This window comes from Mastigoproctus giganteus, chromosome 13, assembly GCF_048544385.1.
Source record: "Mastigoproctus giganteus isolate SK-2022 chromosome 13, ASM4854438v1, whole genome shotgun sequence".
NCBI lineage: Eukaryota > Metazoa > Arthropoda > Arachnida > Uropygi > Thelyphonidae > Mastigoproctus > Mastigoproctus giganteus.
Genome location: NC_143587.1, coordinates 170,397,657 through 170,422,982, shown reverse-complemented (window position 1 = coordinate 170,422,982; position 25,326 = coordinate 170,397,657). Strand labels below are relative to the sequence as shown.

The following is a 25,326-nucleotide window of genomic DNA, read 5'->3' as shown; positions in this document are numbered from 1 at the left end:
TACGTTGCGCAGAGGAAAAGGCGTTAAATTTCACCTTGACTTATACGGGTGAATTGTAGTCGGACATCTCATCTCATCTCATCCTTTTTATTGCTGGAAAATCCACGCTAGAAAAATAACCCCCTCTGCCGAAGAAAAAAATTAACGGTAAGGATTATATTTTGTTGCTAAAAATTCACAAAATCATAATATAATATTCATACTTCAACTGGTTCCTTCCTCTCATTCTTAATTATCAAAATTATCAATAAATCATTGATAATTAAGAATGAGAGGAAGGAACATTTTATAAGATCATAAAGACAATTTTATCGATGATGTTCTGACGTTCGATGTGGAGTAATTTTCATTTAATATTAGTTTCTCAGATGGATATTTTAAAATGAAATTCATAAAGAAAAAACTGAGTTTTGAACATGTGGACATGTGTTTTTGTAATGGGCGGCACCTAGAACGTCAGTTCATCTCCGCCTCGTATCTCTGTGAAGAACAGTACCACTGTAGAAGGGCCAGAAATTAGTAGTGTATGTTTGTGTGTATTCTGTGTGTGTTCTGTTGTTGTGTCTGACCGCTTGGCTACCCAGAATCATCAGTCACCTGAACAGATGATTCTGGGTACTCGTCCACACCACGGGAAGGTGGGCTAGTCTCAATGGAGCTCGCACTGTCTCAATTCGAGGCTCTGACCCACCTAATGTTGGCAAAAGATGGGCCAGATTCCTCTGGGGGCCCACTCCAGAGGATGGAAAAAAAAAATTCCCCGTGGTGTTAAAAAAAAAAATATATATATATATATATATAAAATAATAATAATAATAATAATAATAAAATAAAATAAATAAATAATAATAAATAAAATAATATAAAATAATAATAAATAAAATAATATAAAATAATAATAATAAAAAAAAAAAAAGGGAATGTTGCTCCCTATTGAGCAGCTCCACCAGACAAAGGAGTAGAATTATTCGTAGCCGTATAACTAATTCTTCTTCTTGTGAAAACATTAGATGCAAACTGCTGAAGAGCAACATAAGAATTCTTGTCTCCCACCAGCAAAGTTTCATGCCCATGAGAGAGTGTAGAAACTGATGAACGAAGAACATCTCTAAAGTCATTATAGAGCGGACATTCAAATAAAATGTGGCTCCAATTTTCATTTTCCCCGCATTGACAAGCTTCCGTTCTAGAAAGACCAAAACGACATAGTTTTTCGTTAAGAGATCCATGCCCCGTTAAGAGGAAGGATGTGTATATAAGTCTAAAGAGAACTAAACAGGTTTCTGCTTTACACGAAAGGTCACCTCAGGGAAAAAAGTCCTAGTAGCAGATCCGACAGATGACGTATCCCAGCGGGTCTGCCACAGATTTATCATTTCATTCCACAAACGATTACGTTCTTGCTTAATATCTGAATTAATATTCAGAACCAAACCCATAAATTCAGTTGATAGTTGTTTTTTTAACCTATAACAAAGACCTCTGTAAGCTACGTGAAGGTCCAATGGCAATACACCTGCAAGAACCTGCAGTGCAGAAGTTGAAACAGTTCGACAAGCTCTTAACATACATAATAATATTGTGCGTTGCATAGTAGCCAACTTCAATCGAAATTTAACAGTTCTAAGCCTGTGAAACCATACACCTGCAGCATAAGTAGCCATAGGAAGGAATACGGCGTTATAATAGATTCTCATGGTACGTCTAGAAAGTCCCCAGTCTGAACGAGAAAGTTTTACAATAGCACCAGTGAATCTTCTGATCTTTGTTGTTACATTATTTAAATGAGAGACAAAATTAAGCTTTGAGTCGATTGTAATCCCAAGTAATTTAGTTTCAGAGACAAGTGGAATCATGTTATTATTAATCTTCACTAAAGGGGGTCGTTAAGGGTTTAAATGTGATCCAAAGATCATCATTTTAGTCTTAGACGAACTTATTGTCAATTTATAATCCACTGTCCATTGGAATAAATTTTGTAAGACATCATTGGCATTACTTTCGATAGCAGATCTAGATGAACCATGAATTAAGATAGTAAGATCGTCGGCATAAGCGATGATTTTGGTACTACTGAAACTATGGGAAATCCAATCCTGTAATACCATATTCCATATAAGAGGCCCTAGGATAGACTCCTGGGGACACCCTCGTGAAACTTCTCTAGACACCTCCTGAAATTTAGATTTCACTAAAATGTGACGATTACTGAAATAGCTTGTGAACAGGTGGTATAGTTGCTGAGAGCATCCAGCTGATCGTAACCGTTCGAGAGCACTCTGCCACCATAGAGAGTCAAAAGCGCCCTCGAAATCAACAAAGGTAGCTAACGTGTACTTTGATGTTGAACTCTCAATGCTGCCAGCAAATTCAACAAGTGCATCTTCACAGGACTTCCCTACACAGAACCCGTATTGATTAGAGGACACCATATTTTTCGACTGAAGAAGATCAGTAACACGCAGAGTCATTAGACGTTCTAGAAACTTTCCAAGATTTGGCAAAAGTGCAATAGGCCTATAAGATCTAGGATTTAATGCTGGTTTATCTGGTTTTTTAATCAGTTTTAAAAGCGCAATTTTCCACATATCAGGAAAGAGACCTTCTTGAAGACATTTGTTAAAAAGTAAAAGCAGTACTTCTGGACGCAATTTGAAAAATAGCAAAATAAATGTATTTTCAACCAGGTCTATCCCTGGACATTCCTTAATATTAATCTTTTTAGCAACAGAGGTTAACTCATCAATGTTAATTCTTCTGTCTGAATATTGGTGGTATAAAGCGAATTTGCAACTCGAATATTTGAATGTACAACAGAATCAGTGATTAGATCATTCACCGGGAATAGTCTGTCAAGAATAACATTAACTGTATTCATCCAATAACTGTATTCATCCAAAAGTCTCCAGGAAATCTTCTTTCACAGTGCCGTATACATCTAAAGAGTGAATCTTATTACGAGCTATGTTATAAATAAGACCCCAAGGATTATCATTACCAGCTTGAGTTTTGAACAGATAGTTTATCACACTTATGATAAGATAGGGCAACTTGGGATTCAAACACGCTTTGGGAACTAATATTTAAGTGACACTTTGTCCGCCACGAACTCCTTTACAGTTCGTGGTGCTGTAGGGCGTGGCCGTAAAACTATACTTAGACTAGGCGTAACTAATACTTTTTGTTCTTAGTGTAGTTAAGACGTTTTTGCTAATCTTATTTTACCTTAACATGTTCGCCTAATGGTATTTTTTTGGTCTGGTGTCAATTTTCACTCTTCTGTTTTCTCTAGTAGTATTATAGGACAAAATCTCGTATACCCTCAGAATAGAGAAAGAGAAGTCCACTTCCCTTCTTCATCCTGCAGGTTGGATTTTAGCGTTGTGATATTAACATCGAGAAATTATGCAAATAATTTACTCGACGCCGCAATGAACTTTTAATCATACTTTAACACTAACTCTATCGCTCTCTGGTTGAATGAGAGGTTTTGACAGAGAAAAGAGAAACATTTATAACACAAAACATAACATGATTTATTACAAGAAACAATATACACACTTCACTCTTTCCATTAGTATAGGCTTAATATAACACTTCATGCTCGCCAAAATATTCAAGTAATCTATAGACAAAGTTGTGTGTTTTTACACTTAAAATATAACTTCTATGAACTAGAAAGAAACCATTTTATCATCATCATTGTGCTTACAGACACTTTCATACTTGTATCATTTCGACTTACCAGCTTAAGTTATCGCACTGGCCCAATCAGCAAACGATTCCTGATTCCTCAGTCAATTTGGACGACTCTGGGCGTTCTCATCAGAAGTCGGCTTCTTCCTTGGGTGGGGCTCACTGGATCTCCTTGTCACGATCTCGTAGTCTTTACCACACCTTTTCTCACTCTTAACTTTCTCTTCCCTTCAACCCCAACTGACTCACGAGCATCCATTTATATGTACCAAGTTCTCCCAAACTGTTTATTCAACACTACGCTCTCATTGGGGAGATCCAAGTCTTAAGACACTCGGTCGTCACATGATGGAATCTTAGTCAAAGGGTTTCAGTCATTACTTAACTAGTTACCCCTCATCACGTCATGTATCGAATATCCCTGAAACGTATGTAGCCACTTTTCCATATCTACGTTTTAGGTAAATGTACAGCTATAGCATACATCTGTGCAGAGCTTACATAGGCTTTGAGGTATTTCAGATATCTATTCACGTGAAAATCACGGTTTCTTATCCCATCTCTTAGTCCTAAATTCACATTCCAGCCCTTCCGATGTTTATAGAATCTAACCCTTTGGACCTGTAAGTGCCGAGCCGAAATAGCTGTTGCTGGCTAACAAGTGTAGATTTTTAAAACACATCTGTATTGCACAGTTATAGCGAATAATTTTCCATCTTTTTTACAAAAACATACACCCTTTTATTAATGACATTTAATCCGTTTTACTCCTTATGTTATTAATATTAATAACCTCTCTAGGTTATTAATAAATTGAAATTTTGAAAGGTATGGTAATTTCGGTCATTACTTAACCGTAATTAGAAAAAACAGGGGGGTGGCTGAATTAACGCTATAACAACTTGTAAGTTAAGTGGACTGAATTTTGGAGAAGTTCGGACGTTCTGCTGTAACCAATCCTCTGCTTGCACCTTCGCTGTGGTGGGACTATTATAAATGTGTGAAATTTCTGAATTACTGCACCTGGTATACTGGAGGTGACCATCTAGGTATGTACCAACGGAAGCAGGGGTCAAGGCGTGACATCTACACCACAGAAGAATGCCGCCCCTCTGTGTCTCTAGGAAATACTAGGTGGTAGATGAATATCATCAACCGATGCAATAGAACCATTCTGCTTATCGAAGGCTTGAATTGGTGGAAATCATGTTTATTCTCCAGAGCAAAGCTCCAGCAATACCCATCTTTCCTATAATGAAGTATGATGGATAGCTTTTGAGGTTATGATGGGTGGGCATGGCAAGATTCAATTTTCCTTACATTTCGATGGCAAAACCAGGCTAGGCTGATCCAGTGTATAATCTCTAGGAAAGATTATACGCAGCTAATGACTGAAAGGAATTCGACCAGTGTGTATGGGGGAACATTGTCCACGGCATGTTATGTTGAGAAACTGGGCATATTCTTGCTATGTGGACGCAACATAGCTAAAATGTTCATTACTTCATACAATATGTCTCACCTCTACTTTCACTTTATTTGATGAATGCATCATGAAACGTCAAACTAATACACTGCTCAACAAAATGAACAGAACACGCAGAAAACCTGGTGTAACTCGTGCAGCTTGCGATGAAGCAGAACAAAATTTAGCATGGTCGAGTACCATAGAATGAGGTACTCCACCATAAAATGAGTCCAACTGTAAAACAGGCCTGACAGCGGTGAACCATGCTCGATATAAGGGTGTCTATAAGATTCTGTGGCAATGAATCACCAAGAGCGTCTCGCACATGTTCCATCAGATTTAAGTCTAGTGATCGCACTGGCCACGGCTGACGTTGGATAACTTCTGTTTCAAGACATTCTTCCACCACTTGAGCTGCATATGCAGTGGTGTTGACGTGCATGAAAATAAAATCTGGGCCAACCGCATCCCTAAAAAGTGACACATAGGGTTCGAAGATCTGTTGTCGGTACCTCTGCGCAATTACGGGACCCTTATCAAAAACATGAAGACGGGTTCCGCAGTTGATGATTATTCCGCCCCACACGAGAATTCCGCCAGCACCGAAAGTGTCCCTTTCTCTAATGTCGGAGAGATTCCTTGTTGTCTCCAGCTGAACTGACATCTAGAAACTGTTTGTAAGCTTAAATGGGACATGTTCATGGCACAAGTTTTGACAAAGCTCTGCGTTGGTCTGAGTTTAATGGGATAAAAACCAGTGTCTTCCTTCCGTAGAGTCCACTTGAATCTTCCTTCTTAACAGAATCCCGTTGAAAATGTTTTCGCCTGTAGCCACAGCAACCTTCAGAGACAGTTGATGACAGGATATAGTAGGTTTCTATCTTGTTGTTAGAGCCAGATGACGGTCTTTTCTGGTTGACGTAGTCTTCGGGGACCTTGGTCAACTCTTCTTGTACTCTCCTGAAACTGCTCTCAGTGCTGAGACGATGCTTCGTGACACACTAAAATAACGTGCCGGTTTTGCTTCAAAGTCTTCCAACGGCTCGCAACTCAAAGAATCATCCAAACGATGAAGGCTTGATATTCTGTGCACTAGAGGTGTGGGTATCGCGCTGAGCAAGCCAAAAAAAAAAAAAAAAGGGGGGGGGGAATGAAGAACGTGAATGATAGCAATTCTACTTCCTTGTCCCTGGTCCTTCTCCTCGAAGCTCGTCTTAATGCCGCAAGCCAATAATACCATCTGATACGAAGATGGCATACTAACTTTTCAGTATGGCAGTGAGTAACCTTCTAACTTCTACACGAATGCAGCTGTTCCCAAAGGTTCAGTTCTTTCTTCAGCCCTTTACCTCAGTCATTAATATACAAGAGACAAGTTAAACTTCAGCAAATCTCCTATCAAACTTATCTTGTACAGGGCTAAAAATGATCAACGATCTTCCAACCAGAGATAACAACCAACTAGATCTCATTCTTGCCTCTTTTCCTTGCACACCTGATTACCCGCCAGAAACTTATTACAGGATAGCTTATTCTAGAGCGTGCGCAACATTTAACAATCAGAAATTTAAAGGAATTAAGCATTATATGGATATAACCCTTCGTAGAGAAAAACGCCCCTACTCATTGCGGCCTTTTGATTTCCCAGTAAATCTTGAACCTGAGCAGTTCCGTGTTCCATTGTTCCGTGTCTGAGGGAAATCTAGACTTCATATCTAGATTTCCCTCAGACACGGAACAATGTCCTGATCTTCATAGACCAACAACTGGAATCACGCCTGACATTGTCTGCAGTATCAATCTCCAGGAAACAGCTTATTGCTGCCATTAATTCCACACCAGCTTCTGCTATGGCAGGTGCGGAAGGAATCCGCCAATTCATTATCAAATGTCCTAGCCGATATATTTTGGATCCCTTTCTAACTATTTTAATGTTGTTTTTTCAAGCCATTTCTTTCCCCAGCAGTGGAACATCTACTTTGTGAAGCCTATACCCAAAATTTTATCTCCTACGCTTCTTAAGCATTGCTGGCCAATCTCCAATGCCGCAAGGCTTCTCAAACTCCTTGAGAAGGTAATCTTCCCCATTCTAACTAAACAACTTCTTCCACATCAGCCTTCTCAAATCCATTACTCCCTTCCTCATAGATCCACTGTTACTAATCTTTTAGCCACCACCAGCTCTCTATCCTCTCTGCGTTTGAATCTCAAGCAGAGTTTGCATTCACCTATGTAGACCTTGAAGCAGCTTTCGTCTCTGTAAACGTTCCTGCAATACTGAAGCTACTTTCAGACCACTATCAGATCAAGGGAGACAATCTACAGTTCCTTATGTCACTCCTTCAAAAAAAAAATCCAACTTACTGTTCATGGGCACGGCACATATACAAGCGAAGTATCTCTTCAGGCGTGTCACAGGGTGGTGTCTTGTCTGGACTTTTGTTTACAGCACTTATTTTCCCACTTGTTGAGTCCAGCCATGATACTTTATGTTATGCAGATGATATGAAGCTCCTCACACCAATTTCTCCCTATGATGATCTTCTCGTGATAACAGCATCAATTAATCATACACTCATTGAATTTGAAAATTGTTCGGATTAAAAATAAACCCAGAGAAATCTCAATTTATGATATTCTCCTTAAAGAAAACTGCTTCTCATAATTTAGCCAATTCTGTGTAATGCTTCTATTCCCATCGTCAATACGCATACTGATCTCGGGGTTGTGTTTGATCCTAAGCTCTGCTTCAGTTACCACATAGATAAGCTGCTCACCCAGGCAGCTCGACTCTGATGAATTGCCAAACAGCATTTGCGTTATATTAATAAAGTCACAATTACTAGAAAATTTATAAAACCACAGTATACTTTCCGCTTTTATATGCTGCAGAGGTATGGTTATCTGCTGCCCCTAGCACAATCAAAAAAAAAAAATCATACTTGAATGGAGATCCAAATTTTTCAGATTATAACACATTGAATTCCACCTTTCAGTTTGAGAAACAGCTGCACAAACAGCTTCAACTTCTCGAATATCCTCCACCAATTCTTTAAATGATAGGCTTTCAGTTCTTCTTAAACTTGGTCTTATAACTCACATAAGAGCCTACTACTCTTGCGGACCCTGGTGCCAAGCGAATCTTGAGGCCAAGCGATCTTCCCTGTGATTATATTAGAGAGATAAGTTTTTCCCTTTGAGTTCAGACGTTTTTTCTTACGTTATTCATATATATAATATATGAATAACGTAAGACGTATATAAGTCTAACAGGGACAAGTGGACAGTCGAGTTATTACCCACACAAATACAAAATAGCCCTGAAACGGTGCCATCTGGGTGGTGGTATCCATCTGAGAATAAGTAACATTAGTCTTCTCCTCAGGTGAAGCGTTGCTTATTCGAAGTAGTGCAATATCGTGGCAACTCATTGTGAAGGTATTCACAATATGAGATATAACTTAAAACGATGCCGCTTTGCTAATATTCTGTTTATTCAGATTTGGCTATGTATTATTGATGCTTTTGCACTATACTTATACATAGTCTAGACTTTTTCATAGCTCCAGGCTTTAGTCCAAAACGCTTTATACTCTAGTGAGAAGGTAATGTCTAACTCTCAATCTGTTGAACTGTCTGCCTAGCTATAGAATACCAGTCCGGGTTCGCATCATAGTTTATCATTTATCCTTCCCCCTAATACTTGCGAACATCCTTCTAACACCTATGTTAATCTCAGCATTTTTCTTCAGAATGTAAGAAGTGTAAAAAATAAACTGTCTACGCTTATAGCACTTTTGGTTGAAGAAACTCGTGACATAATTTGTTTAGTTGAAACATGGATGCAGGAACCTCTTCAGGATGTTTTTATACTGCCGAAAAATCTCAACTACACGCCATGCATGACATCTAGGATTAATCGAAGAGGTGGAGGGTCAGCAATTATTTTAAAATCCAACATTAAAGTTATTAACACCTACAACACCTGTTCCTGCAACTTTGAAGGAATTTCTCTTCTGATCCAAGTTAAATATTCACTGCTTCAGATATATAATATTTATATTCCGCCTGGACCTACTGATGATATTATTAATGAAGTAATAACCTGCATCACCATTGTTCATAAGCCTCAGTCTAACATAATTATAATGGGCGACTTTAATCTCCCCCTGCCCAAATATAATTTACAAATGAAGTTGCTGTCTGACTCCTTCTTAGTTCTAGGAGCTAAAAATATCAACGTCCCTGTTACAAGAGGTAATCCAAGCGCTTGATCTTGTTTACTCTAATCTTCAACTTCAAGAAAAATGTAGAAGCAACATTACATTTAGAGCTGACCACAAAAGTATACAACTGCAAACAGCAATTTGTTGTGGGAATCCTCGCTCCCCCCTCTGTAAATCACCAAAAGAATATCATCAATTAAATTCCTTCGGAAAGAAAAGTTTTTACAACTCTTGAAATATTACCCGTGGGAGTTTCTCAAAAATATACCTATTCAGGACGCCACGTTTCTACTAATAAAATGGTTGAATCAATTAAAAACAGAGTCAGCATCCAAGCTCGTAAGGCTTTCTTTTCAATCCAAACCTTGGTTCAAATCCCATCTAAAACTATAATTTAAAAGGAAACAAAAATGCCACAGGCAATGGAAGAAGTACGGCACTTCATCAACATACAAAGTATAAAAAGAGCAGAGCATAGTTTCAGCTCAAAAATATTCAGGCGTACAAAAATTCAGGCTTGAAGCATAATAAAAGAGCAATTTCTTCAAAAACAAGAGCTACCTTGCAGCATGACCAGACTTTGGAATGGATAAAATTCACTATTGAAACATGCAATTTTGACATCTGCACTGAAGATATGCAAAGCAGGTTTAAAGAATTCAATTCTTATAAACACACAAACAGCGTGCAACATAAAATGCTTCCTAATCAAGCCCTGCTAATCAACCAGCTTGTAAACAAGAATGCAGTTCAGAAAATTATTAACCAATTACGAATTGATAGTAGTGAAGGCCCTGAGGGCATCCCTAGTTTTATTCCAGCTATTCCTCCATGACTATGGAAGACTTTTAGAATTACCCTGATTCCAAAACAGGCTAGTAGTAATAACCATAGAAGCTATCGTCCAATTGCTGTATCGTCAATAATCGCTAAAATTATTGATAAGATCATGCTGCCATATCTTCAGGATGCGATGTTTGCTAATGCACCCGACAATATGCATTTTGGTCCTAGAGGGCTCTCTACAACAACAAGCCTAACTGACACCATTGTGCGCATCCAAACGGCGTTTCAGGATAAAGCACAATGCGATGTCTTTTACTTAGACATGAAAGGTGCTTTCGACAACATTGATCACAAGAAAGCCATTGAGTACTAAAAAATCATTTCCTCATTGACACAATGGTTATTCCTCAAGGAGGTGTTCTCTCCAGTGTTATATTTTCAGCTTCTCTACAACCACTTCTACAAGAAAATCCAAATTTGCTTTCTTATGCCGATGATTTAAAGTTGTTTATTAATTCCAAATTCTGTGATGACATTGCCAAGGTTAGCCATGATGCCAATTTACAGATGTGCAGAATCATCAAGTATCTAAAGAATCTCAATCTGATTATAAATGCAAACAAATCTGCTCAATTAACTTATTCCTTACAGAAACAACCAAACCACACAGAAATTAAAATTTCAGATGTTTCATTTCCAAATGTATATGCTCACAAAGACCTAGGAGTCGTTTTTGACAAAAATCTTTCCATTAATTCTCACTATGTATACGTTGCTAAAAAAATTCAAAAAGCAAAATGGCTGATCAAGCAAGAAACGGTGGCGATTCAAGATAGAAAAACAGTCATAAACCATGTTCAGAGATGCATTTTTCCCATTCTGTCTTATGCCTCCGAAATCTGGTCTGGTGCTCCTCAAGTTACCGTCAAGAAATTGGGTTCTTAGATGGCTGAACAGTAAACGTCGTTTTCCCCATACAATATCCAGGCAACAGCTTTATAAAAACTTAAAAACTAAGCCTCTGCAACATATGATCAACGAGTCTGGAGTCATGCTTCTTACAGGCGCCTCCGTAGCCAGGTGGGCAGGAGCGGAAATGCGTAGCACACCCTTCTTGATTAGACCGGGGGTCGAGCCCGTGACCACCAAATACGGAGGATGCGGAAAGGTCAGGGAATGACCACCGCATATCCTCGGAGCAATATGGCCTTAGTTGCTAATGCTCCAAAAAACCAAACAACAACAACATGCTTCTTACAAAGTTAATTACCTCTGCAACCAATTCACCAAATTTAGCCAACATAATAGTTCCCACCAACAGAGAATACTCAAGAAATCAACAACAATTCAAATCCAAACCCTCGAGACTAAAACAAATGGACAGGATGTCCCCCAATGCATCCCTTCATCTCGTAAACTACCACACAACATTGATTGTAAGAGGTTGCTCAACTCTGAAGCCTACAAGAGTCTCATTTCCAATCAAATTATGAGAAATACAAACAGCTGCCTGCCTGCAACCCATCCGAGAGCCAAATGTGATGTTCTGCAATATATATTTTTGATCATTATAATTCATATTCGTTGTTAATGTATGTATAGAATATGCTATGTATTTATTTTAATATTTGTCTCCTTTGTACTGAATGTATGCCCTTAGCCTAGTGCTGTGATGGGGTTGCTGTATTTGCAATAAATTAATATTTATTTATTTATTATCTCATGAGTAGCCATGTTAGGATCCTTAGGTCCTGTAGGGGAGATCTTCTTTCCAGGTTACCGACCCCCCCACGAGGAGGCAGAAGCAGTGCCACAAGGGTAACTAAGTGGCTGAGTTAGTTTGGTTAGTACTATTAAAGAAACAGAAAGGTGAGTTTCCTTTCTGGAATTCTGCCTAGTTCTTGAAGTGAAAGAAGTTACGCAATACAACTAAATAATGTAAAAACTGTATTTAAAGCCAAAAGAAAATTATTCGCTTTGCACACGAAATATAGACTTCGCTCACTGGAAATCGCTTAGCACCCGGGGCTGCGGTAGGGGCGTGTTCAGGGGAGGGAAGAGAGGGAATACGCCCTCTGTTAACCACGAGTATAAAAAAACACTCAAAACCCTGGTCGTCTGGTCATCATGCCCTTCCCTTTACGACGGTGATCAGCGGTTTTGTTTTCATAGTGCAACAAACGCTGTATTGTTTCATAGAGAAGTAGAGCTTCAGGTGTCTGATAACACCTGATACGGAAAGATGAAATTTCGAATCACCCTATTCAGATCAGATGGATGCGAAGAACACCTTGAGAACTTAATGCACTCCAGTGGCATAATCTGCTATTGGAGTGCATTAGGCTAACAATGAATTTTCGAAGAGTTGGAGTTATCCTGCCACTGTTTCTCCTGGCATATCCTATAACCTTTGATGTGGAGATTGGGCGAAGAACAATGAATGCCAATGCCTACCTTAACATTTCGGAAATTTCCTGCTCCTTAAATTGCCGCAGACTGTCTGTTTCGACAGTACAATATTTTACCATCCCGCTGGTGACGTTTGACAATAGTTCATGCGCATGAACATACAAGGGTTGGAATGGCCTACACAGAATTTCGCTTTGAATTTCATGGAACATCTATGAGAATAATGGAAAGTTGAATGATTGGTTGGTTGGTGTAGGGTGTTTTAAGGATCACAGAAACTTAGGCCATATTGGGCCGTATATAATATGTCTGTAAATAGCGCGTGTTCTGTGGTCGAATTGATGTTTTCTGGGGGAAAAACCCGAGTTTCGCTCACCTGAGACCGTCCAAATCAGCCACGTTGTGGAAAAGACCCATAAAAATTCCTCGCTTCATTGGCGGGATACTAACTCAGGTCCTTTCCGCCCTGAGTGTAGAGGACCTGAGTTGTATACCAACTGTGATACTCACGAGGGCTGGAGAGTTGGGTGTGGGTCAACTCTCCAGCCCTCGTTTCTGCGGAAGGTCAGAGAATTGGAAACATCTTTTCGAATGCAGGTTGTACTATGACTTAAGAACGACCCTGCTGCAGGCTGTGCCAGGTATCTCAGAACAGCAGCCAGAGCTTCTACTACACACAGCTGAAAATCTAAAGACATTCCAATCCTATGCATCCCAAGTCTTTGAACGCAGGAAGCAGAGCTACATAGTTGTAACTGCACCTAACAATACCTCTTCAGTGACTTAAGTGTTCTATATTCGCATGCCACCATCTTCTTCTCCTTATTATTTTATTTTTTTTTTTTTCACGTACTGTCTGGAGTTCCCACTCTAGTGAAGCCAGTTTATTTATTCATTTATTTTCATTTCGTTCATTTATTTATTTTATTTTGTTATATTTTTTCCTTTTCTTTTCCTTTATTAAATTATTATTTTTCTTATTTATTTAATATGTTCTTCACCCGCTCTGCCCTGAGTTCCCACTCTAGCACAGCCAATTTATTTACTTATTTTATACCTATTTTTTTCCCACGCGCTCTGCCTTGAATTCCCACTCCTAGTGCAGCCAATTTATTTATTTATTTCATTATTTTTATGTTTATTTCTATTTTTTTTCCCACGCGCTCTGCCTTGAGTTCCCACTCTAGTGCAGCCAAAATTTATTTCATTGTTTTTTTCTTATTATTTCTTTATTTTTTATTATTTTTTTTTATCATTGTTATTTAATATATTCTTGATTATTATTTAATATATATATATATTTTTATTAATTAATTTATTATTTTTATTTTTTATCTTCCCCCTAACTGAACCACGGGTGGTTTTTTATTTTATTTTATTTTATTTTTTATTTATTTATTATTATTATTTTTGTCTCTTCTTTCTTTATCTCCTCCCTCTGGAATGGGCCCCCAGAGGAATCTGTCCCACCTTCTGGCAACACTAGGTGGGTCAGAGTCTCTCTTGAGACAGTACGTGTTTTGCTGGGACTGGCCCACCTTCCCTGGGTGTGGACGAGTACCCAGAATCATCTGTCCAGGTGACTGATGCTTCTGGGTAGCCAAGTGGCCAGAACATAACAACAGAACACACACAGAATACACACAAACGTACGTCACACACATATCTGGCCCATTTGTAGTGATACTGTTCTTCACAGAGATACGAGGCGGAGTTGAACTAACGTTCTAGGTGCCGCCCTTACCTATACACATGTCCACATGGGTGTGGGCCAACCCAATACGTCCCATATCGATAGGTCAACTAGTCAATGCTCTGCATGGGAATGAACTATGCCCATTACAGTCTATCTTTTGTTGGTTGGACGCCCAACCTTGGTTAGGAGAACAGGGTGCGCTATAATAGCCAGAAGGAGACCTACAAGCGCCATTGAAGTGAGGTTAATGATACTTTTTTAGAGAGTACTGTATGTTCTTCATTATACAGTATGTTCTTTAACACCGAGTCCCATAGGGTTCGGTGTTAGGTCCACTGTTGTTTTGTATATTTATCAATGATATTGATGAAGGTATATCAGGCTGAATGTCGAAGTTTGCAGATGATACAAAGGTTGGCAGGGTTGTTAATGACAGTAATGGCAGTGTGCTACTGCAACAGGATCTAGATAATTTGGGCAGATGGGCTAAGAAGTGGCAACTGAAGTTTAACCTTGACAAATGCAAAGTACTGCATATGGGTAGAAGTAACTCCAGAGAAACGTACCAACTGTGTGGTACTACACTTAAGGTGGTAGAAAATGAAAAAGACCTGGGAGTAATTGTGCAGTCAGATATGAAGTTTTCTGAGCAATGCAGACAGGCTGCCAGGGCAGGTCATGGGGTTTTGTCAATGATATATAGGAATTTTGCTAGCAGGGAAAAGGAGGTGATTATCCCTCTGTATAAGGCAATGGTCAGGCCACGCCTTGAGTACTGCGTACACGTCTGGAGGCCTCATTTTAGGAAGGATGTAGATTTACTTGAGCGTGTGCAGAGAAGGGCAACAAGATTGATGAGGGGAATGAAGGGATCCTCTTACCAAGAGAGGCTTAAGTTCTGCAAATAGCAGTGGCTGGAGACTAGGCACCTGCGCGGTGATCTGATTGAGGTGTATAAGGCCTTGAATGGGTTGAGCACGCTGAATTCTGATGGGATCTTTCCACTTGTTCAGATTACGAACCTAAGGGGGCATACATTTAAATTAAGAAAAGACAGATGTAGAATAGATGTGCGGAAATTTGCCTTTAGCCAGCGGGTGGTTAATTGCTGGAACAAACTTCCATCTGTCGTTGTGGAAGTTGATAGGTTGAATAAATTTAAGGAGGAACTGGACAGGCATTTGGAGGGAATGGTGTGATTTTTTTTTTTTTTTTCTTGCTGATGCTGCATAAGCTCATACACTTGCTTTCTTGCATCACATGCCATTACTACTACTACTACTACTACTACTATTATTCTTTAATCGTAATATTTATGGCCGTATCAACACGATGAACAATACTTGGTATGTTTCTCGTATTGTGTTACTAGAAAATAAAGATTATTTATGTTCAAAACTGACATTAAGTAGAACACCATCACAAGATAGTTGCAATGCTCAGATATTGCTTTAAAAATCGTCCTGTTGTTTTGTATTTTTAGGAATTTTAAACATGTGTCGTCGTTATTTAGGAACGCCCTATAAATAAGTAGCTATCAAATTAGAAACACTCAGTAATTTTAAACTCAGACATCGATAAGACATTCCTTTTGGCAGTCGCTAAGAGTCTGTAAAATGCGACGTGGCAATATTAAGCACGTACAAACACACCTGCTCAGCTGAGAAGTGACGTTTCGGCTACTCCCACATTTTTGTCTGCGCGGTAGCACAGTGGTATTGTGTTACCGTCCTCCCCACAAAGGGTGGAAAAGGCCTGGGTTCGAATCCCGTCGATGACGCGAGGAACTTTAGTGGGCTTTTTTCACTCCGTGGCTGAGTTAGTTGGTCTCAGGCGTAGCTAGCAAGGTTTTTCTCCCCAGTAACTGGGGTTTTTTCGTCCAGCAAAACAGGCAAATCAACCATAGAACATACGCAATTTACAGACACAAATACGGGTTAATGTATTTAATTACGGGCAACCCTAAAATAATAATTTGATTTTTTTTTTTACTCCCACATTTTAAGCCTTTGTCCACATAAGCTTGTGTTATGAGTTACGAAATAACGGAGGAAAACACCAGTGAAAGGACTGCCAGGCCCTAGCAGGATGTTGCACAGAACGCGCAAAAGGATGCAAACACTATGCTGTTGATAGGATATTTTAGTGCTTTGAAATTTCATGATGGTGTTGCAATTATTTGAACGAGAGATAATTTCGCAATAGCAATCTTTACTCTTGCGTGGCATGCGGACTGAATTAGAGCAATATAACATCTCTCCTCATCCCACTTGTATGCCATCGAACTTTTCTGCTGGAAACAGCCACTCTAAAAAGATAACCGCCACTGATGAAGAAAAATCCACTGTTAAGGAATTCGTGTTTGATATTTATCAGATGTGAATGTTAATATTACAATTCATATGTAATTCATATACAGGGTGTTACAATTTAAATTTCCAATGTTGACTTTAGATTTGGCGTCTAGATCTTTTTTGTTATATCAAACAAAACTTAAAGTTAGAAATTGTAAAATCGAAACAAAATACTAATTTTTAAATTGATATTGAAAAATTTCATCAAACAATATGGCAAAATAAGGTCTGGAAGAAAATATCCTAAAACAAAGCGAGGCAAATTACTGTAAATTTAAATGCAATTTAAATTCCCAGGGATTCTGCATGCACACATTTCATCGATTCTGTAAGATGTTTCTTAATGCGAGTGGTGCCGATTAAGCGAGAAAAGAAAGGGGAAAGAATCCCATATTGTACCCAACAAGATTACTTCTAAACCACTTTGCATACCGCAGCATGATTTCAGATATAATCCATTCCTAACAACTTTATATCATACATAAACTCGTTAGGATATCATACCAAAGGTTCGTATAAGAGAATATGCGAAATCGTCAGAACACAGTTACAAAAAGTGCTTTAATACGAGGTGTAGAAATTTATATCTGCACTTTTTGTTAAATCGGATTTATTATTTTTTTTTTTTCTATTCTAGTTCGAAACTAACGCAGAACTGTTTTTTGTTCAGTTAATTCTCCTTCACAGTTCGTACTTATATTATTGCTAAAGAACTTCACGAAAGCAATTTAGACTCATATCTTTAAGTCGTTTCTTCGACAATTTCATAAGATCATGTTTTTTGATAAGATCGTGAAGCCAAATTTACCAATGCCGCTCTAATTTGGTGTAGAGTCACTTCCTTTGACCAGCGGCTACCCAGACAGACCCTTTTAAAATTAAATTATCAACTAACGTAACCAAAAGTTTTATATCAGATTCCTTAAACTAGGACTTTAAAAATAAAATCGCTCCATATTGGAAAGAGCAGCAGTGCGTAACACAAGCTTCTTGATTAGACCGGGGTTCGAGCCCGTGCCCACCAAATACGGAGGATGCGGAAAGGTTAGGGAATGACCACCGCATATCCCCGGAGCAATGCGGCCTTATTTGCTAATGATCCTAAAAAAAACCAAAACAACAACCCTTCATATTTTGCAAATTATATGTATCAAATCAATAAAGCATCTCTGCAGGAGGGACTTCATTAGGACCACTAAACTTAGAGAGTGATAATCATATTGAATTACCACTCACTTACTTAATTTGTATGAACTAAACACCTCATAATTGTTTTATATGTACCAAGTCATCTAGTTTTATGTTGTGGGATGGTTAGCTTGTGTTACTGGTGAGTCTGTTGATATAATAAGATTGAATAGCAAATCTTTATGTGCCATTACGAATCATGACGTTTCTTAAGATGATGGACTATAAGCAAAATGGACTATTAAAAACACTCTCTGAGTTGTACTAGGGCTATATGTGCCATTACGAGCTCCACTTAAATCAGCAGACTCGTAGTTTTGACATTATTTGTACGAATTATTGACAGTGCACCTCTGCTTCTGGAATAACTGCAATGGAATAAAGATGTAATCTGCCTCCTTATTCATTCCCATTTCAGTGAACTGAAAATTTGGGAGATGTTAAGTGATGAGCAAGGGAAATGATTTCATTCACAATGGAAACGCGGTACAAAGGTCGTTGGGAGATTATTGCTGATTTCTAAGTGGATTCACTATAAACAAAATGGACTATAATAAAAGCTCTGAGTGCATTTTTTCTACGCACGCATTTCTAAGAAAATAGAATATATGCAGTACATTATATGCATTATTAAAGTATTTTAAAATGAATAAAGCTCATTATTCCGATAGCCTATACATTTCTAAAGTATTGAAAATGTCGTCATTAAGTTACTAAAATTTCATTCTAGCTTGAAATGCATTGACTGAGACATACGAGAAGTTTTGATATTTTTGGCATCAGCGGATCTTTTTTTTTTTTTATTGATCAGTGTGACAGATCCTAAATATTCATGTATAGTTATTTATACAATAAATAACAATCTTAATAATCCAGCTTCGTCGTGAATGAATATTTAAATGATACCCCGAATTTTTTGATTCCTACCAGAAAATAAACAAAACCGTATTTGATAGCACTATGATAGAATTTATTAATTTAAATTAATAAATTATCTAAGAGTAGGATGAAAGCATAATTTTTCCTTTGCTTTTCTGTCTTTTACTTTAGGCATTCATGCAGAATTCCATTTGGATAGCAGCCATTTTCTTCGCTGCTTCAATTGAGATAATGCAAGGAATTGGTAAGTGATTCCACTTGTAAAATAGTAGTAATTTTAGAAATTAACAGCAGCTTTTGGGAATAAATTATTTTAGTCCCTTCGGGCGGATTAATTTCGGACATACTTTTAATGTCTATTTTAAGACAATGACTATGAAAGAGGGAAAACGCTGGTTTCCAAAAAATAAAAAAATCCCATCAAAACTAACAATCTTCATTGCCTTCCTCTCGTTAATAGTTTTCCATGTTATTTGATCTTCTACAGTGTTTCTGGACATAGAACATTACGGAAGATGCTGAAATTAATCCGTATCTTCCGTAGGTTAGACCAATAATGTGCTGCTTATCGACGTTCTTCAGTAAACATCTGTTAGGCCGCAGTAGCCGAGTGGTCATAGCGAGGGGGCATAAGTACACTTACCTTGAGTGACCGTGGTGCAAGCCCATGACTGCTAAATTCAGTGACTGATAAATTTGTTGTATTCTCTCCATCTTGTGATCTCTTCTAACCGTGTGGTTGTCCCGGTGTATAAACAGAGAATTTATTATTTTTTTTTTTTATTTTAGCGAAATCAAGAATTTTGAACTTTGGCCGTTCACGACTGAGGTATCTAAAGCTGTCGTGTCCTTGGTTTTTTTCTCTCTTGTGCTCTCAGCCTTAAACAACATAACGAGGAGTTATTTATTCATGCTACAACCTGTACAAATATTTCCTTGCGATGATATATTACAAGCACTTTTCGCAACAAAATTCTTTCCCGATGCAATACTGTGGGAAGTTACAAAAATTAATAATTCTGCTAACTTTTTTTAATGCCAAGATCGAAATTTAGAACTTACCATAGAAGATCTTGCAAGTTTATCATTCAGTAAACAGATCGCGAATGAGCAGATTAATTTTCTTGAAACAGATCCATATTGTCCCAGCATGCTCATATTCACTTTGCCATATGTGCACAGGTCATTACCCTGTGGGAGCGGGGATTATTTTAAATGTTATTTATTATCCTTTTTTATGTACCTTATATCTCACACAAGATTTCTACCCTTATTTATATTTATTTAGATTTTTCTTAGGTGCCCTCACATCTACAAGGTCCCACCTTTTGCCACCTGACTGCTATACTCTGTATATATCACAGAAGATTCTCAAGACCTTGAGGGAATTTTTTTTGTTTCCCCTTTATCAATTTCCAGGATTCTCTCGCCAAATTGTGGGAGAGCAAATTCTTAACTAATCAAGCAAGGCGTGTGTTATTTAGAATAACAAGACTCAAAGTGAAAATAAAACATGAAATTTATTACATGCATATATATTACATAATATACAACTGGACTAGATGGCATATAATATGACATACAAAGTTAAATCAGAGATACCTTGCATATATTATTCTTATTACTGTTTCCCTTCACTAGCTAATCTGAGTTGACCATTATATGAAAACACCTGATTCATTCTTCTTGCCCTAACTAACTCCTAACACTTGTACATTCACTATACCTCTTCCATTTACTCCTGGATACAATTCTGTTTCATATATTAACAATCAAATATGCTACAATCAGCATTCAGCTCTGTATTCTCACCACACTGTTACAATATACTTGTTAACCAATCTTCAGTATCCTAAAGTCCTTACTTGTTATTAGTCGTTCAAATAAACCAACAAAACGTCCATCAATTAAAACACTATATTCAGAGTTGCTCATATAACTTAATTATCTGTAATTTTAAAACATATTCAGGATCCTCCTTTATAAGCTTTACTTCCCTTCTAACACATGATATCTATTTATATCAATTTCATCTATTACTCATTCCTTCGGATTCCTTGCATTATACACTAACCCCTATTAACATAATAAACTCTGTTAGTATATCTACCTCAGAGATAATTTATCTTTCACTTTACTTTCTAGTGCTACCCCGTTTTCATTAATTACTATACTATTTTCCTAACAGTCCTTCTTGTTAACTTAGTGTACTTAATATATTGCTCACCTACTTCTATCTTTCTTTTCTTTTCCAGTGAGGTTTCAGGTTTCCATCTTAGGCTCTCCAGACTATCGTCTAAGGCTTTCCTTCATCTGCTTTCTCCTGAATCTGCTTCAGATAATTTTCCGGAACTCTTGGCCAAGAGTTCCGCAAAATCGGGTCTTGCGTCCTCTCTCCTGCTTTGAATATATAACTCCTCCTTTACTAAGGATCATTCAGATGTACCTTTCTACAAGGGGTCATTACCTTTTCTGGTTCGCTTAACTGTCTTTCATAACCTTTTTGCTTATCATCCTTAGCCTTCCCGTTACTTTTATACTCTTAACTATTTTCCTCCACTAGAAAGTCTAGGGCCCATTTTGCACTGCATACATTTCTGCACTGCCCGACTTACTTTTCTCACTCTCCGTCTCCACAATCACCCCTTTAGCCACACTCCTCTTCTCGTCACTTCTGTCCCTCCTCACTGACGACCCCAACTTTTTCTCCGTCGTTTGACCCTCCTTCCCCAGGACTCTCTACCAATCACAGGAATTTACCTAATCGTTCCCTCTTTTCTATTCGTTAAAAAAACTTACCATAACTCTTTGCCCCGTGTGCAAACCAAGCCACTTTCTTGTTTTGTTCTCAGGGTAGCCCAATCCTTTCCATCGTCTCCCAGGACAGCCATTTTCGCCTTTTCCCATTTGCGAAAATGTTGACAACTTACCAAAAAAGCAGCCACAGTGACCTGGCCTTTTTCAACCCAAACGCTAGCCGATCGTGACTTATGTCCAGCTGCCGCATAGTTTATCATTCATTCAGAAAACAGATCACGAATGAGCAGATTAATTTTCTTAAAACAGATCTATATTGTCCAGCATGCTCATAGTTCGCGTTGCCATATGTGCACAGGTCATCGCCCGAAATTTCCAGTGCTGAGAACAGGCTTGATATGATTTAGTTCATCTTAGATATTTTTGGGTTACTTCTTATAAACATTCCTTCTTCCAATATCACTGCACAGTTCACTATTTACGTTGCAGTTTAAGGATTACAAATCCTTCTTCAGCAACGCAAAAAAAGGAAATGAAAAAGGAAAGGAAATGGTCATGACTGTCTAGCATTCCAAAGAGTAGTTTTAAAAGGTGGTTTTTACACTCTACTCTCACTACTCTCTACACTCTGTTTCTTCTAGGATTGTTCATAAGACTTTCAATCCTAGTTTGAAAAAGAAGACTCCATTAATGGAGTCTTCTTTTTCAAACTAGGATTGAATATCTTTAAAGGATAGAATAGAATATTCTAGGATAGAATATCTTTAAAGATAGTGAATGACTTTCGAAGTGTCTTGTAGCAATTCGTTATCCTTCTGTTCAACATACAAAAAGTTGTTGAGGTGCGTTATCAGGGCACAAAATCAAACGGAGGATGCTCTCAGGGAGGGGGGGGATGAAGCACATCTTGAGATGTATTGCTCTGTTAGTTTCAGGGTGTCGAAACTAACAGAGGAATTTTTTTTTTTAAAGAAAAGTCTACAGTTGCACATAAATTCTATCTTTATGGTATTTCACTTTTTTTTATATCATTGTCCCCCTCCAGAAGGATATTTACAATGTTTATCTTCTGTTCGTTTGTAAAAATGATTTTTGCAGTTTTTTCCTTTCTTTTTTTTTTTTTTCTATGATCCTTCATTGCCTATGAAGGCTATGATTCTTCATTGCCTATGAAGGCTATGATCTGTTTCATTTGGGTTTTCTGTTTCATTGGACTGATTTTGCTTTATATTATTTCCAGGCTTCGGAGAAGCTGACTGCTTGTAGAATATTCTTAAATACATGGTCACTTCTGTACTAAAGGGACTGGAGATTTTTTTTAAGCTGAATACGTAATTTGTATGAATTACATATTAAACAAGTTACGTAATTTTGGCAATTCCGTTACGATAATTTGGAAGAATAAGAGAACAGAAAAATCAAAAATACCTTATTCAGATATCACCAGTTTCCAAAATTAGTCTTTCACTGTTGAAAAGGTATCTTAATTAGCATTAGCATTAGCATTAGTAGAGGCATATGATGCAAGAAAGCAAGCTTATTCAGCATCAGCCAAAAAAAAAAAAAAAAAAAAACACACACCACTCCCATTTCACCCCTCCGTTCGTTCGAAATACCTGTCCAGTTGAGCTTTAAATTTGTTTAGGCTATCAACTTCAACAACAAGTGATGGAAGTCGGTTCCACCAACCAACCACCCGCTGGCCAAAGGCAAATTTCCGCACATCTATCCGACATCCGTCCTTCCTCAATTTGAATTTATGCCCTCTGAGGTGATTATTCTCAGCAAGATGAAGAATCCCATTGGCATTGAGCATGCTCAACCCATTCAAAGCCTTATACACCTCTATCAGATCACCTCGCCGGTGCCTAGTCTCCAGACTCTGTAATTTGCAAAACTTAAGCCTTTATCAGATACACCTCTATCAGATCACCTCGCCGGTGCCTAGTCTCCAGACTCTGTAATTTGCAAAACTTAAGCCTTTCTTCGTAAGAGCAACCCTTTGTTCCATTCACTAATCTTGTTGCCCTTCTCTGTACCCGTTCCAGCAGCTCTACATCCTTCTTGAAATGAGGCCTCCAGACCTGTATACAGTACTCAAGATGTGGCCTAACCATTGCCTTATACAAGGGAATAATCACCTCCTTATCCCTGCTAGAAAAATTCCTGTATATCATTGACAAGACACCATGAGCTACTCTTGCAGCTCGTCTGCACTGCTCAGAGAACTTCATATCTGCCTGCACAATTACCCCCAGGTCCTTTTCATTCTCCACCACTGTCAGTATAGTACCGCAGAGTTGATACGTTGCTCTGGGGTTACTGTTTCCCATATGTAGTACTTTACATTTGTCAATGTTAAACTTCATTTGCCACCTCTCAGCCCATCTGTTCAACCTTTCCAGATCCTGTTGCAGCAGCATAGCGTCAGTAGTGTCCTTAACAACCCTGCCAACCTTTGTATCATCTGCAAACTTGGACATTAAACTTGATATCCCATCATCAATATCATTCATAAACACCGAAAACAACAACGGACCCAACACTGAACCCTGAGGAACTCCACTAATAACATTAGTCCAAATTAGTATCATTAATTCATGATAATAATTTGGTTGACTTTCGGTGAATACACTTCATGCGAATTAGTTTCTTTAAACAACTCGGAGATTTTAGTAAGTCATTTACACTGTTGAAGGCAGTAAGCCAGGCATGTCGGATGGCAAAGGCTCAAAACTCAATTGGTAAAAGAGAAAAATATACTAAGGCTAGCTGGACATCGATTAAGACATGAAATATCAGGCAAGTAAGGTACGATTATACAAGACAACTTCAGACAAGTATGATATGATTAGACAGGATATGAAAAGAAATGCTACTCAAAAGTCGCCAAAATCACCTGATCAGTCTTGAACAAGCTGTCTGAAGATGAAGAAATTGTTGCACTTCACTTATGATTTGGAAATGGTTGAAATGTAATGAATGTAAATCGGATGATAAATATAATGGGTTCGTTCATTTGTTCGGACTCAGTCAGTTGGCCTGATTGATAGAATTTAACCAGCATGTTTTGGTTAAATGGTTAAATAAATGGTGGGCAAACATTTTATTGTATTTATAAATACACGTACGAAGACTTCGTATTGTGCATTTCCAAAAACAAAAGACTTTGTAAAAATTCTTGACAGAGCTTCGTAAGCGATCCACTACATACACAGTGGCAAAATCATTATACAGTCACGGAGGACTGGTGTGTCGGCTTCGGACACACCAGTCCTTCACCAGCGCAGGTTGAAATACAGCAAAAGAGTTCTCAACGCCTGGAAGAATTTCCAGTATGTGTTTTCTGTTCTACTGCTGCAAACCAGCGCATTCTAGACCGTATAGCGTGGATGAGTGCTATGGACCGTTCTACTTTATTAATATTATCTGATCTCCTGCGAAACTTTATTTCTCTTAAACTGTTCTTCCGTTCATAAAATATCTCAAATCTCGCGCCTCTTCTCGTTCCAGGCGCCACTGTCCGTTGTATATATTTTTTGGAATTAAAAAAAATAACATATTAACCTTTTTTGTACTATTATTTATCCGATTGTAATTAAATCGGTTAATAGAACTCGGATAATCGAAGATCCACTATAATTAATTTATAATTTTAAAATCTGGGCTAATTTGTTGCTTATCAGTATATTCCACCAATAATCACGAATAATGCTTTATCCTTTCTCCTGCAGACGTTTGTCCTCGACTGGACTGTCCGGCAGTAGAATGCCCTCTTGAAAATAGGGCATCCGAGTGTCTGGTGAATGAAGACTGTAAACCACCTGACGGGTACTGTTGTCCAGGATGCTGTCAAAGTTACTGTTT

The 25,326-nt window shown here is 38.1% G+C and overlaps 1 long non-coding RNA gene across 1 annotated transcript; it reads left to right on the top strand.

Moving 5' to 3' along the window:
* Window positions 1-25,326, top strand: LOC150076606 (uncharacterized). The gene is made up of 3 exons (XR_016547830.1): window positions 1-147; window positions 18,874-18,946; window positions 25,194-25,326. It is a non-coding gene; the product is annotated as an uncharacterized LOC150076606 (long non-coding RNA).